At 48.3% G+C, this 16,363-nt stretch overlaps 2 protein-coding genes across 9 annotated transcripts in view; one reads left to right on the top strand and one right to left on the bottom strand.

Annotated features, from left to right (window-relative positions):
* GHRH (growth hormone releasing hormone) overlaps positions 1–16,363 on the top strand; it is a 219,007-nt gene that overhangs the window by 141,371 nt on the left and 61,273 nt on the right. The gene's annotated exons all lie outside the window — the stretch shown is intronic.
* Positions 1–16,363, bottom strand: part of MANBAL (mannosidase beta like) — a 46,583-nt gene that overhangs the window by 5,753 nt on the left and 24,467 nt on the right. For 2 of the 7 annotated variants that reach the window (XM_063960359.1, XM_063960360.1), the window contains exon 2: positions 2,624–2,735. The exons of 3 other annotated variants lie outside the window; for them this stretch is intronic. The gene's annotated coding sequence lies outside the window, so the exon portion shown is untranslated. Of the gene's footprint in view, positions 1–361; positions 383–2,623; positions 2,890–16,363 lie in introns of those variants that run through there. 2 more of the 7 variants (XM_063960357.1, XM_063960363.1) reach the window with 2 other exon arrangements.

The following is a 16,363-nucleotide window of genomic DNA, read 5'->3' as shown; positions in this document are numbered from 1 at the left end:
AGTCCCATTACACAGCGCAGCTGCGTATGGCAGTCCCATCACACAGCGCAGCAGCGTCCGGCAGTCCCATCACACAGCGCAGCAGCGTCCGGCAGTCCCATCACACAGCGCAGCAGCGTCCGGCAGTCCCATCACACAGCGCAGCAGCGTCCGGCAGTCCCATCACACAGCGCAGCAGCGTCCGGCAGTCCCATTACACAGCGCAGCAGCGTCCGGCAGTCCCATTACACAGTGCAGCAGCGTCCGGCAGTCACCATAGAAAAGCCCCTTATACACATTATGCTAGCTAGGTAGAGGGGAGAGAGAGTATGTGTGTGTGTTGAGAGAGAGAGAGAGAGAGAGGGTGTTTTGCACTGCTTACTTATCTATTCAGCTGGCGGCTTCTGTTCTGTCCTCTCTCCCTCTCCTCATACTGCAAGATGGGTGGCGCGTGTGGAGTCGGTGATCGCATGGGAAGAAGCTCTCTTTCTCTGCCTTCTGCTGTAATTTACATACAGCAGACAGACATTGGGGTGGAGGTCACGAGGAAGTGGGCGGAGCTTCGGGCGGCAACTGATACTAGTGAGTTAGAGCAGTAGCAGCTGCGGACGAACATGGGGGGGTGGGGGCGGCAATTGCGGGAGCAGGGGCCGGCCGTATAGTCTCTCACCCGTCACCGCTGCCAGCGCTACAGCTAGCGCTGGTTGCAGCGGCCCCCACGGTTTTTGGCGGCGGTCCTGCGCCCACAGTGCTTTTGCGTTGTGTGCCAGGCACCGCTGGCCCATAGGTAGTTACGGGCCTGCTTTTCATCAACAAGTAGAGCTTACTACTTTTGACACGTCTCTCAGATGTAGCAGTACGCATCCACTTTAACACTGCACTAAGGGGTCTATTCATGAAGCAGTGAAAGGTGCGGAGAAGTGAGCCAGTGGAGAAGTTGCTACATATAATTTTAAAGAATGCACTTTATAAATGTTACCTCAACACTGATTGGTTGCCATTGGCAACTTCTCCACTGGCTCACTTCCACCCTTTTCACTGCTTCATGAATAGACCCGGTGATAAATAGTGGAGAAGTGAGCCAGTGGAGAAGTTGCCCATGGCAACCAATCAGCATTAACGTTACATTTAGACTTTGCATACTATAAACGTATACAGAGCAGCTGATTGGTTGCCATGGGCAACTTCTCTACTGGCTCACTTCACTTTTATTACTGCTTAGTACATGTCCCCCTAGATTTGGGTGGGTTATATTGTTTCTGTGCAGGGTAAATATTGGCTGCTTTATTTTTACACTGCAATTTAGATTTCACTTTGAACACACCCCACCCGGATCTAACTCTCTCTGCACATGTTATATCTGCCCCCACCTGCAGTGCACATGGTTTTGCCCAGCTGCTAACTTTTTGGGGTTGCTAACAAACCTTAATAAGGCCCTAAAGCTGGGTACGCACTGGAGAGATGTCGGGCCGATTTGTCATTTCGTAACGACAAATCGCCTACATCGCTCAGTGGCCCTCATTCCGAGTTGTTCGCTCGCTAGCTGCTTTTTGCAGCAGTGCAAACGCTAAGCCGCCGCCCTCTGGGAGTGTATCTTAGCTTAGCAGAAGTGCGAACGAAAGGTTCGCAGTGCTGCTACTAAAATTTTTTTTTGCAGTTGCAGAGTAGCTGCAGACCTACTCCTAGCTTGCGATCACTTCAGACTACTTAGTTCCTGTTTTGACGTCACAAACATGCCCTGCGTTCGGCCAGCCACGCCTACGTTTTTCCAGCCACTCCTGCGTTTTTATCTGGCACTCCTGCGTTTTTTCACACACTCCCCGAAAACAGTCAGTTACCATCCAGAAACACCCACTTACTGTCAATCACTCTGCGGTCAGCAGTGCGACTGAAAAGCGTTGCTAGAGCTTGTGTAAAACTGCATTGGCTTTTGTGAAAGTACGACGCGCGTGCGCAGTGCGCCCCATACACATACGCAGAATTGCCGATTTTTTGCCTGATCGCTGCGCTGCAAACAAAAGGAGCTAGCGATCAACTCGGAATGAGGGCCAGTGTGTACAGGTGATCATGCACTCCCGTGGTCACTAGCAACGGATGCTAGGTTTGATGTGCTGTATATCAAGCCTAGCGATATTGCTAACAATCTTGTTTATTCTTATGAAGGACAGAATACGATATTCTGTTCTTCATAAAACTCATTCCAGTGTGTATACAGAATCTGGGCTCAAAGGCATTGGTTTCCAAGTTAGAATGAATGCCCATCACTTCAGTGTGTACCCAGCTTTATAGGTGCTGCTTTCACAATCTCCCTGAAATGCTTTTCCAATAGTAGGCAAGTATGGATAAGCATTATTATTGTATAAGGTTGTTTCTCTACCATAGAAAATCGCCGTAATACGGACCAGAAAGCCGCAAGTGCTTCTGGCACCACTGTCTGAGAGGACCGCTGGTTACTTTAGAAATTCATAAGGCTATAGTTAAACTATTCCTGATCTCCACAAAAATGGCGCTCATCACAACGCAGAATATAACAATACTTATTAGCTCTAGCAACCAGTATCCAATTATAACAACCCCTTAGCAACGCAAAACACGTGACAAATATTTATTGTTACTCCATGAAATCTTGACTGTAACATGTTACCTGGGCAGTGTTTCCACTCTGAAATCACGGAATTCCCTGGTCCTGGCTTTTCCCGATCAACATCTCAAAATTGCTGTTTTTTCCCCCCTATCCATTCTTCTTGGTTAAAATACTGAAATAGATGCATTAAAAGCCCATGGTGATGTCAAATCTTACGAAATATAAGTCCCTGTATGATTTCCTTTGTTAGTGCAGTGATCAGTATGCAAACAAAGCTAGAGTGCCCTAGATTCCTGCTGCTGCTTGTACTGTTCAGCTACTCCACCCCTTCCCCTTTCGTCTAAGTCTCCACCCCCTCCCCATGCTAAATGGCCATGTAGAATGGATTAGATAAGAGAGTGAGGGGTATAGTTACTAAAGTGCAGGTTTATAGAAGTAGAGATGTTGCCCATAACAACAAATCAGATTTTACTTTTCATTTATCTAGCGCCTTCTAGAAAATAATAGCCAGAATATGATTGGTCTCTGTGAACAATATCTCCACGTCTGTAAACTAGTTTTTTTTTTTCTCTTCATTGTCTTGCACTTGATGCATATTCTCTTGGAGGATAACACAGACCCATAATACTGGAGCACTGGTAGTAAAGTGTCACTGTGTGAATACAGATCTGTTACACGTTTAACATGTCAGTTCTTGGTAAACACAATTGCATTAGCATAACAGTTCCGAAAATACAATTCTAACAGTTAGGTATATTCTCTGTATTACCAGTATATTACCTAGGCTATGTATAATTTATATAGCTGCCATTAATAATAAATAATCTTATTTAATGCTAAAGCAATCCATAGTAAGACATATTATATATCAATATACTGTAGCAGTGGTTCTCAAACTCTGGCCTCAAGGTGCTCTAACAGTCCATGGGGCCGATTCAATTGTTTGTATCCCCGGCCGCCACTAGATGGCGCCCAATGAAGCAATTCAATTGTTGCTTTGTTTGGGCGCACAAGCAGCCGGGGAGACACATTTCAGCTTGCAGCCTCATGAAGTGTGAGCTGAAAATGTGCGTAAACGCTGTGGTTGGAGCACCCAAACCTGTAATTTAGATGGGTTTAGCTGCTTTGCGCAGCTAAACCTGGTACTAATGAGCACGCCGAGCATGGGGACAACAATTAAATAGCCTCCATGTGTTAAGGAAATATTTGACTATGTGCAGATGATATATTAAAAAAAAAGTACTAAAATAAGTGTTTCTACTTATCGTTATTTCCCTGAAAACTGTGAAAAATGTTCCCTAACCATACCTCCCAACTGTCCCGATTTCAGCGGGACAGTCCCACTAATTGGACACTGCCCCGCTGTCCCTCCTGCGGGTCGCAGTGTCCCGCGGGCGGGGTGGCAGTTGGGAGAGGTAGTGATCACCGCTGCTCTGCTTTGCAAAGCAGCCGGTGATCACACTGAATAGATGCCGTGCGCATGCGCATGGCATCTATCAGCACAGGGAGGAGAGCCGGGGACTGACCAGCAGCTCATGGAGCGCTGGACACGCCCCCAAAATGATGAAAACGGGGGTCGCGGCAATAGACCACACCCCCTGACTGAGAGGCAGCCCCTCTACTCAAAGCTCCACCCCCTTTGCCAGAGGCCGCGCCTTCGGCGCAACGTGTCCCTCTTCCAAAGGGACAAAAGTTGGGAGGTATGCCCTAACGGGTGGTATTCATGTGACCGCCGGTCAGCTGACCGACAGTCACATGACTTCCTCCGTGAGCCCGACGGCTCACTATCCCGATGGTCGGCATGCCGACCAACAGGGACTATTTCCACTCGTGGGTGTCCACGACACCCATAGAGTGGGAATAGAACCCGTGGCGACCGCAGGTCGCCACCGAGCCCGCAAGGGGCTTGCTGCACTCGCCCCTCCCCGCCGGGATCCCGGCGTCGGTATGCTGCCGGGATCTCGGCGTCGGTAAGGTGACCGGCGGTCAGGAGACCGCCGGTCACCAGTACTACACCCGCCCTAACTATAAGTCAGACCGTGGTGAAATTGATATAAACAGGGAAAAACTTTTTTAAACCATTTTTTGGGTGTTTGTAAAATGTCCGCTGACCGATTCTATCCTGCTTATTGGTGCAGGAGTCTGTCACTCTGTGCAACTTTAAAAAATGTACTTATGCTAATAATCTAGGTTTAGAGGGATGTAGTTATGTGACCGGTGGTCACAATACCTCCCCCTACATCCCGCCCCCTCACAATCCCGACGGCCGGCATGCCGACCAACAGGGACTATTCTCACTCGTGGGTGTCCACGACACCCACAGTGTGGAAACACAACCCGTGGCTTGTTGCACTCGTCTCCAAACTCCCCCTTCAGGATACCTTAGCTCCACTCCGACACTCCTACGAAGCTTTGCCCCCGGGCTCTCATTGGCCCACAGCCTAATGCAGTTTAAGGCATGGGTGACCACTGGTGGGTGAAACCATTGATGGTTCCACTGCAGATGGTTTCACACCATCACTGTTACTCATCAATGTACCATTGGTGATGAACATCGTTGTGTAAACTGCCGTTGGCTCTCCCTAGTACTGACACTAAGGGCAGTATTTAATCGAAGTCGGAATGACCGTCTAGTCGGAGAGACAGCATTTTCTGACTTTTTTTGGTGGAATCATGATTCAACCTATTCAATGGGGCTGCCCTTTTTCCGACTTGTCAGCAATTCCGACTTCACGGAAACACCTGGATCGGCGGATTAGCAGCGGATCCACGTGTTTTGTCGGATTTGCGACCAAATCCAAAGGGTTTTAGTCCCGTTTTCGACAATGTCAATCCGACTTTAAAAAAAGTTGGATTGACACTGTCAAAGACAACCAAAACCTCAATTGAATACTGCCCTAAGGGGTAAACTTAATAAAGACCGAGTGTATTATTTCTGTAGGTTTTGCAACCTGCCCATTTACTAAAGGAAAAAATGGCAATAAAAAACCCAATAGAAACAACTGATGGTTGACAGCCAATATGAACTCGTTTTATAAACGATGGTGGAGAAAATAGGATTTTAATTACCTACCGGTAAATCCTTTTCTCGTAGTCCGTAGAGGATGATGGGGTCCACATTAGTACCATGGGGTATAGACGGGTCCCTTGGAGCCATGGGCACTTTAAAAGTTTAATAGTGTGGGCTGGCTCATCCCTCTATGCCCCTCCTACCAGACTCAGTCTAGAAACTGTGCCCGAGGAGACGGACATACTTCGAGAGAAGGAAATACACAGATAGTGGTGAGATTCACACCAGCTCACACATAACAACAGAAATCCAAGCCAACCAGCTTGAAACAAGTCAGCAACGGCTGAACAACAGTACTTAACCAAGTAACAATGCAGTACTGAACCAAGTAACAACTGCAGGAAAACGAAGCGCTGGGCGGGCGCCCAGCATCCTCTACGGACTACGAGAAAAGGATTTACCGGTAGGTAATTAAAAATAGGATTTTGGTTACCTACCAGTAAATCCTTTTCTCGTAGTCCGTAGAGGATGCTGGGGTCCATATTAGTACCATGGGGTATAGACGGGTCCACCAGCAGCCATTGGCACTTTAAAAGTTTAATAGTGTGGGCTGGCTCCTCCCTCTATGCCCCTCCTACCAGACTCAGTCTAGAAACTGTGCCCAAGGAGACGACATACTTCGAGAGAAGGAATTACACAGATAGTGGCGAGATTCACACCAGCTCACACAAACATGAAAATCCGGCCAACATGCCAGAACAACTCAGCAACAGCTGAAACAGTAAATAACGCAGAACTTACCTAGGTACCAGGTAACACTGAACCATAAACCAATGCAGGAACGAAGCGCTGGGCGGGCGCCCAGCATCCTCTACAGACTACGAGAAAAGGATTTACCGGTAGGTAACCAAAATCCTATTTTCTCTAACGTCCTAGAGGATGCTGGGGTCCATAATAGTACCATGGGGATGTACCAAAGCTGCCAGTACGGGAGGGAGAGCGCGGAAGCTCCTGCAACACTGCCTGACCAAACTTTAGGTCATCAGAGGCCAAAGTATCGAACTTGTAAAACTTTGCAAACGTGTTCGACCCAGACCAAGTAGCTGCTCGGCAGAGCTGTAACGCCGAAACACCCCGGGCAGCCGCCCAGGAAGAACCCACTTTAAGAGTAGAGCGGGCCTTTACGGATTTCGGACACGACAATCCTACCGTGAAATAAGCATGCTGGATAGCGTACCTGATCCAGCGTGAAATCGACTGCTTAGAAGCAGGACATCCAATTTTCTTTGGATCATAGAGGACAAACAGAGAGTCACTCTTCCTATGACGAGCTGTCCTCTTCACGTAAATCTTCAAAGTCCTCACTACATCCAAGGCCTTTGAAGTAATTGAGGAGTCAGTAGCCACTGGCACCACAATAGGTTGGTTGATGTGGAAAGCCGACACAACCTTAGGTAGGAACTGTGGACGAGTCCTAAGTTCTGCCCTGTCTTCATGGAAGATCAGATAGGGGCTTTTACAAGATAAAGCCCCCAATTCCGACACGCGTCGTGCAGAAGCCAAGACCAACAAGGTGACTGCCTTCCACGTAAGAAACTTGAGATCAGCCTCCTGTAGAGGCTCAAACCAAGCAGATTGTAGGAACTGCAACACCACATCAAGATCCCATGGAGCCGTAGGCGCCACAAAGGGAGGCTGGATGTGCAGAACCCCTTTCAAAAAGGTCTGAACCTCAGGAAGAACAGCCAATTGTTTTTGGAAGGAGATGGACAAAGCAGAGATCTGGACCTTGATGGAGCCCAGTCTCAGCCCCATATCCACCCCTGCCTGCAGAAAAAGGAGAAAACGACCAAGTTGAAACTCCACCGCCAGAAACTTCTTGGCCTCACACCAAGAAACATTTTTCTTCCAAATGTGATGGTAATGTTTAGACGTTACCCCCTTCCTGGCCTGCCTATCCGTTTGATAGATAGACAGTGTCTAGTTAGACAGTCAATAGATAGACACCATATATTAGACAGACATTAGGTCGACAGGGTCAAAAGGTCGACAGGTCAAAAGGTCGACAGGTCAAACGGTCGACATGGTCAAAAGGTCGACATGAAAATGGTTGACAAAAAAGAAAGACAAATGTTTTTTTATGTAACATGTTTTTGGATTATTTCATACTTTCTCTATCCATGTCGGCATAGAGTTGGTTACAAACCTTGTGGCGAGCGCAGCGAGCCACCATGCCCAAAGCGTGGCGAGCGAAGCGTGGCGAACGTATGCCTTTCTACAATTGGGGGTCCCAGATGACAAAACTATCCACACAAACATGCAAAAAAAAGGGTGTCTACCTTTTTCATGTCGACCATTTTCATGTCGACCTTTTGACCCTGTCGACCTTTTGACCTTTGGACCGGTCGACCTTTTGACCCTGTCGACCTAATGTCTGTCTAACATATGGTGTCTATCTATTGGCTGTCTAACTAGACACTATCTATCTTTCATACCGGAACCCCTGGCCTGTATCAGGGTAGGAATGACTTCACTCGGGATACCTTTCAGAGCTAAGATCTGGCGTTCAACCGCCATGCCGTCAAACAAAGCCGTGGTAAGTCTTGATAAGCGAACGGCCCCTGCAGAAGCAGATCCTCCCGAAGAGGTAAAGGCCGTGGATCTTCCAGCAGAAGATCCAGCAGATCCGCGTACCAAGCCCTCCTTGGCCAGTCCAGAGCAATGAGGATTGCCAGAACCTTCGTTCTTCTCACGAGTTGAAGAACCCTTGGTATCAGAGGAAGTGGAGGGAACACATACACTGACTTGAACACCCAAGGTGTTACCAGTGCGTCCACCGCCACTGCCTGTGGGTCTCTTGACCTGGAACAGTACCTCCGTAGCTTCTTGTTGAGGCGGAAGGCCATCATGTCTATGTGAGGAACCCCCCACCAACCGGTTACCTCCTCGAACACCTCCGGATGGAGGCCCCACTACCCTCAATGGAGATCGTGTCTGCTGAGGAAGTCTGCTTCCCAGTTGTCTACGCCCGGAATGAAGATTGCCGACATCGTCACCGCGTGCCTTTCTGCCCAGATGAGGATCTTTGACACCTCTGCCATGGCAGCTCTGCTCTTCGTTCCACCTTGTCGGTTTATGTAGGCCACTGTGGTCACGTTGCACCTGAACAGCGCGATCCTGTAGAAGGTGTGCTGCTTGCAGAAGGGCGTTGTAAATGGCCCTGAGTTCCAGGATGTCTATTGGGAGAAGTGACTCTTGATCCGACCATCGCCCTTGATAACTTCCCTGAGCGATTCCAACTTGAACTTGAACCTTTTTAAGTACAGGTTCAGGGATTTTAAATTTAGAATGGGTCTGACCGAGCCATCCTGTTTCGGGGCCACAAATAGGGTTAAATAGTACCCTTTTCCCTGATGTATTAGGGGAACCTTGATAATCACTTGCTATTGACACAGCTTTTGAAATGCAGCTAAAACTATCTCCCTCTCTGGGGGAGAAGCTGACAAAGCAGATTTGAAGAATCGGCGAGGAGGCACGTCTTCGAATTCCAGCTTGTAGCCTTGGGATACTATTTCCATCGCCCAAGGATCCACGTCCGACTGACCCCAGATGTGGCTGAAGAGTCGAAGACGTGCCCCCACCGGTGCGGACTCCCTCAGTGGAGCCCCAGCGTCATGCGGTGGATTTAGTAGAAGCCGGGGAGGACTTCTGTTCCTGGGAACTGGCCGAAGCAGGCATTCTATTCCCTCTACCCTTACCTCTGGTGAGGAAGGACTGCATCTGATACTGTGGTGTTTTCTTTTGCTGTGGGGGAACATAAGGCAAAAAAGTAGATTACCCGCGGTAGCTGTGGAAACCAGGTCCGCGAGACCTTCCCCAAATACAACCTCAGCCTTGTAAGGTAAAACTTCCATATGCCTCTTTGAGTCGGTATCACCCATCCATTGGCGGGTCCACAGTGCTCGCCTAGCCGAGATCGCCATGGCGTTGGCCCTTGAACCTAGTAGCCCGACGTCTCTCTGAGCATCTCTCATATATAAGACTGCGTCTTTGATGTGACCTAAGGTCCACAAAATGGTATCCCTCTCTAGGGTATCTACCGCGCTACAAACCTAAGCCGATGCTATTGCCGGTCTGAGCAAAGCACCCGTATGTGTATTGGAGACGGTAGCGCTACCTTCTTGGATAAGCGCGTTAAAGCCTTGTCCACCCTGGGCGAGGATTCCCACCGTACCCTGGAGTTTCCCAAGCTTTTTCAAATAATGCGTTCAGCTCATGAGATGGGGGAAATGTTACCTCAGGTTTCTTTTCCTTAAACATGTGTACCCTCGTGTCAGGGACAGAGGGTCATCTGTGATATGCAACACATCTTTTATTGCAATAATCATATAATGAATACTTTTGGCCACCCTTGGGTGTAACCTTGCATCATCGTAGTCGACACTGGAGTCAGTATCCGTGTCGGTATCAGTGTCTGCTATTTGGGATAGGGGATGTTTTTGAGACCCTGAAGGGCCCTGTGACACAGTTAAAGCCATGTATTGACTCCCTGCTTTTTCCCTGGACTCTGCTTTGTCCAATCTTTTATGTAATAAAGTCACATTTGCATTTAAACATTCCACATGTCCAACCAATCAGGTTGCCGACGGAGACACCACAATCATCTGCTCCACCTCCTTCTTAGATGAGCCTTCCGCTTCAGACATGTCGACACACACGTACCGACACCCCCACACACTCCGGGATATCTATATGGAGATAGTTCCCCCAATAAGGCCCTTTGGAGAGACAGAGAGAGAGTATGTCAGCACACACCCAGCGCCACCGGACTGGAATAAAATCCCAGTAGTACAGCGCTTTTATAGTAATATATATATATATAAATACACTTCACTGCGCCAATTACATGTGCCCCCCCTCTTTTATGCCCTCTGTAACCGTGTTCAGCAGGGGAGAGTCCGGGGAGCCAGCTCCTGCAGTGTGCTGTGGAGAAAATGGCGCTGGTTAGTGCTGGAAGGATCAAGCCCCGCCCCCTCACCGGCGGGCTTCGGTCCCGCTCAAATTATTTATACTGGCGTGGGTTTATTAATATACTGCCTCTGCAGTATCTATTTTATATGCTAGTGTCCCTTGAGGTTAATAATGCTGCCCAGGGCGCCCCCCCTGCGCCCTGCACCCGAACAGTGCCTGTTGTGTGTGATCTGTGTGGGAGCAATGGCGCGCAGCGTTACCGCTGCGCGTTACCTCAGTGAAGATCATGAAGTCTTCTGCCGCCTTTGAAGTCTTCTTTCTTCTCATACTCACCCGGCTTCTATCTTCCGGCTCTGTGAGGAGGACGGCGGCGCGGCTCCGGGACGAACGGCGAGGGTGAGACCTGCGTTCTGACTCCCTCTGAAGCTGATGGTGTCCAGTAGCCTAAGAAGCAGAGCCTATCATTTAAGGGGTGTGGTATTGAAAGTCGACAGTAACTAGGTCGACAATGTCTAGGTCGACCACTATTGGTCGACAGTAACTAGGTCGACAGGGTGTCTAGGTCGACAGGGTCTTTAGGTCGACATGTTCTAGGTCGACAGGTCAAAAGTCGACATGAGTTTTTAATGTTATTTTGGTGTCATTTTCTTCGTAGAGTGACCGGGAACGCCAATTAGTGCACCGCGTCCCCTCGCATGGCTCGCTTCGCTCGTCATGCTTCGGGCATGGTGCCTTCGCTCCGCTACCACTTCGCTCGGCACAGATTACCGTTCCAATCGTAGTCCACGTGGATCGTTAAGTATGAAAAGGTTCAAAAAAAGAAAAAAATTGTGAAAAACTCATGTCGACCTTTTGACCTGTCGACCTAGAACATGTCGACCTAAAGACCCTGTCGACCTAGACACCCTGTCGACCTAGTTACTGTCGACCAATAGTGGTCGACCTAGACATTGTCGACCTAGTTACTGTCGACTTTCAATCCGGATCCCCATTTAAGTAGGTCTGCTTCTCTCCCCTCAGTCCCACGATGCAGGGAGCCTGTTGCCAGCAGTGCTCCCTGAAAATAAAAAACCTAACAAAAGTCTTTTTCAGAGAAGCTCAGGAGAGCTCCCCTGCAGTGCATCCAGTCGCCTCTGGGCACAGGATGTAACTGAGGTCTGGAGGAGGGGCATAGAGGGAGGAGCCAGTGCACACCCATTCTATCCTAAAGTCTTTAGAGTGCCCATGTCTCCTGCGGAGCCCGTCTATACCCCATGGTCCTTACGGAGTCCCCAGCATCCTCTAGGACGTAAGAGAAAAAATAGGATTTTGGTACCTACCAGGTAAATCCTTTTCTTTGAATCCATAGGGGGCACTGGAGTACTCTTGGGATATGGACGGCTTCCACCGGAAGAAGGCACTGAATAAATTAATTTTTGAGACTACTCCTCCCCTCCATATCCTGCAGCACTTCAGTGTTTTTTACTGAGCCGAACAGGATCGATAGAGAGATTGACAAAAGGAGAATTACATATAGTCTCACAGACAACAATAAAGTTGACACAACGTAACAGACAACTAAACAGTTGACACCATAACTGATTAACCCTTGTTAAATTTAAACCAGTCGTGAAAGTGTGTTACCATAAGAACCACTGGACTCCTAAAACAGGTAAACTGCTCTGGGTGGGCGTCCAGTGCCCCCTATGGATTCAAAGAAAAGGATTTACCTGGTAGGTACCAAAATCCTATTTTCTTTTTCATCCACTAGGGGTCACTGGAGTACTCTTGGGATGTACCAAAGTCTCCTCCGTGGCGGGAGAGCTGTTTGGCACCTGTAACACTAAACGGCCAAAGCTAGATGCTGCTGCCGCGAACGTATCAAACTTGTAAAAGCGCACAAACGTGTGCACTGACGACCAAGTAGCCGCACGGCAAAGCTGTGTCGTAGAAGCCCCACGACTCGCTGCCCATGACGTCCCCACAGAACGTGTGGAATGAGCTGTTACTGAAGTAGGTGGCTGTAACTTAGCATAAAGGTAAGCCTGACGTATAGTCAGTTTGATCCATCTGGATAAGGTCTGCTTAGAGGCTGGCCAACCCCTCTTAGCTGCGTCATAGAGAACAAACAACGTATCTGTCTTACGCACAGTAGACGTTCGGGAAACATAGATACGCAATGCGCGAACCACATCCAACGTTCCAGAGTCTCCTGTTAACACAGGAACTACTATTGGTTGATTGATGTGAAAAGACGACACTACCTTTGGTAGAAAAGCGGGATTCGTCCGAAGTTCCGCTCTGTCATCATGAAAAATTAAATACGGTGACTTGCATGACAAGGCACCCAAATCTGAAACACGCTTAGCCGAAGCTAAGGCTAAAAGAAAAATCGTTTTCCAAGTGAGAAATTTAATATCCACTTGTTGTAAGGGTTCAAAGTAATCGGACTGTAAGAAATCTAAAACCAGATTCAAGTCCCATGGTGCTGTAGGTGGAATGAAAGGAGGCTGTATCCTCTTTACACCCTGTAGAAACGTATGTATTGACTGCAACGAGGCCAATTTCCTTTGAAAATAAATTGACAACGCAGATACCTGCACCTTTAATGTGGAAAGACGTAGTCCTCCATCTAACCCCATTTGTAAAAATAACAAAAGACGGGATAATTTAAAAGACGATGTCGGAAATTTCCGAGCTTCACACCAACCTATATAAGTACGCCAAATTCTATAATAATGAGCTGCCGTAACCGGCTTCCTAGCTCGTACCATGGTTGGTATAACAGACTCAGGAATGCCCTCTTTCCTTAAGATGGCCTTTTCAACAGCCACCCCGTCAAACGCAGCCGCGCTAAATCGGGGTAAAGGAACGGACCCTGTTGTAACAGGTCCGGACGTAGTGGGAGTGGCCACGGATCGTCTGCGAGTAACCCGAGGAGATCCGAGAACCAAGCCCTCCGAGGCCAATGAGGCGCTATTAGAATGACTGTGACGAACCCTCTCTTGATCCGTTTTAGCACCAACGGGAGCAGCGGAAACGGTGGAAACAGATACACAAGGCTGTATGGCCACGTGGCTGTGAGAGCATCCACCGCCACTGCCCCTGGATCTCTTGTTCTGGACACATATCTTGACACCTGATGATTGTGGCGGGATGCCATTAGATCCACCTGAGGGTAACCCCACTTCTGGATCAACATCTGAAATACTTCTGGATTCAATGCCCACTCTCCTGGATGAAAATCCCGACGACTGAGAAAATCTGCCTCCCAGTTGTCCACTCCAGGAATGAACACTGCCGATAATATCACCTGGTGATATTCGGCCCATCTGAGGATCCGAGCTACTTCCCGCATAGCCATGCGGCTTCTCGTTCCTCCTTGTTTGTTTATATATGCGACTGCCGTCGCGTTGTCTGACTGCACCTGAACAGTCTGAAAACGAAACATGTACACCGCTTGTCTTAGAGCATTGTAAATCGCCCTGAGTTCCAGAACATTTATGGATAGCGATCTTTCGTGATCCGCCCAGAGGCCCTGGAGCCGATAACTCTGAACTACAGCTCCCCAACCTCTGAGACTTGCGTCTGTTGTCAGAATTATCCAATTCGCGACGCCGAATCGTCTCCCTGCAGATAGATTGTGTATTTTTAACCACCAGAGAAGAGACACCCTGACTTGTGGTGACAACCTCACCCTGTGGTGCAGCTGCAGATGTGATCCCGACCACTGTGCTAACACCTCCAGTTGAAACGGACGTGAGTGAAATCTTCCGAACTGAAGTGCTTCGAAAGCCGCCACCATTGTGCCTAGAAGGCGAATGCACAAATGTACTGAGACTGTGCGTGGCTTGAGCACTAATTGCACCAGATGACGAATGCCCTGTACTTTCTGTTGTGGCAGGTAAACCCTTTGTTTTACTGTATCGAGAATCATCCCTAGGAATTGAAGTCGTTGACACGGAATTAGATGTGATTTCTTTAAACTGACTATCCAACCGTGCTGAACTAGTACATTGTACGTTAGTAAGGCATGTTGGAGAAGCAATTGTTGAGACGGAGCCTTTATGAGTAGATCGTCTAAATACGGAACAATTATTACCCCTAGGGACCTGAGATGAGCTGTCATCACGGACATTACCTTGGTGAATACCCGAGGCGCTGATGAGAGGCCAAACGGTAGAGCCTGAAATTGGTAATGGTCTCGTCTTATCGCAAACCTTAAGAAACTCTGGTGAGGTGGCCAAATCGGAATGTGCAAATACGCATCCTTGAGATCTAGTGCAATCATGAATTCCTGTGGCTCTAACCCTGCAATTACTGACCTGAGAGATTCCATCTTGAATCTGTGGTAAGTGACGTAATGATTGAGACCTTTTAGGTTCAATATTGGCCTGACTGAGCCATCTGGTTTTGGTACCAGAAACAGACTGGAATAATAACCCTGCCCCTGTTCCTGCACAGGGACCGGAATTATCACTGCAGCATTCAGCAGAGACTGAATGGCAACCTGCAGAACTGCTTTCTTGTCGTCCGACACAGGCAGTCCTGTCGTGAAAAATCTTCCTGTTGGAAGATAATCGAACTCTATTTTGTAACCCTCTAATACTAAATTGCGGATCCACCCATCTGTGGACGTCTGCAGCCACGCCCCCTGAAAGCTCTGAAGGCGTGCTCCCACAATTGGAGATCCGAGATGGGCTGGGAGCCCGTCATGCCACTGGTTTGTTAGTGGTCTTGGTGTCTTGACGACGTGCATTGGATTGTCGGGCACTACGTCCCCGACCTCTTCTGCCCGGCGTGACTGCTCCTCCCTGCCCACGAAAGGGCTGAGTTCTAAAGGATTTGAACGCCGGACCAGAATATTTCCGTTTAGGTATAGTTGTAGGCGATGGAAGAAAAACAGACTTCCCTCCAGTAGCCTCAGAAATCCATTTGTCCAATTCAGGACCAAAAAGTTTCTCGCCATCATAAGGCAATGCCTCTATACCTTTTTTAACCTCCGTCTCCGCCTGCCACGAACGCAGCCAAAGTGCTCGTCGTACTGTGACTAGCGATGAGGACAGGCGAGAAGTAAGCTGACAGACGTCAGTAGAAGCTGTACATAGATATTCAGCAGCTTCCCAGATTTGATCCGCGAGAAGTATAAGATGATCATCTTGCAGAGCCGACTTGAGCTCTTTTATCCATACCATTAAAGCTTTAGTAACCCAAATGCCAACCAACCCAGGTCTTAACAGCACTCCAGTTGCTGTGTACATGGACCTTAGCATAGCCTCTATTTTACGATCTGCAGGGTCTTTAAGCGTAGTAGCAGTTGGGACTGGTATGGTTAACTTCCTCGTAAGTTTAGATACGGATGAATCCACCAAAGGTGGGTTCTCCCATGTAGCTGTCATGGCCTCTGGAAACGGGTAACTCGATTTAAATCTACGAGGAATAGAAAACCGTTTGTCCGGATTTTTCCGTGACTCCAGTAACATTTTATTAAGAGATTCCGAGATAGGGAAACACATCGGAGATCTCTGTCGTTTAGTAAAGACTACCTCATCATTCGTCAGTGGCTCCTCAGTTTCCGTAAACTCCAGCGACTGACGAACTGCTCTGATGAGATTGTCAATACCTGGGCTGTCAAAGTCGTCACCTTCTGACTGTTGTTCTATTTCGCCCTCCTCGTACTCCTGTTCAGTGAGGTCTAGTATCCCAGAGACAGGAAAATTAGTAGGAAAAGGAAACTTATCTTTTCCACTCAAGGTGGACTTATGACCAGTTTGAGACTCCCCAGGTAACTCAAATGGTCTCATCTTAAACTCAGATCTTGCCGCCTCTCTTTCTTCACG

Source organism: Pseudophryne corroboree, chromosome 3 (assembly GCF_028390025.1).
Source record: "Pseudophryne corroboree isolate aPseCor3 chromosome 3, aPseCor3.hap2, whole genome shotgun sequence".
NCBI classification, from domain to species: domain Eukaryota; kingdom Metazoa; phylum Chordata; class Amphibia; order Anura; family Myobatrachidae; genus Pseudophryne; species Pseudophryne corroboree.
Note: the sequence above shows the minus strand (reverse complement) of the source record. Positions and strands in the feature narration are given on the sequence as shown.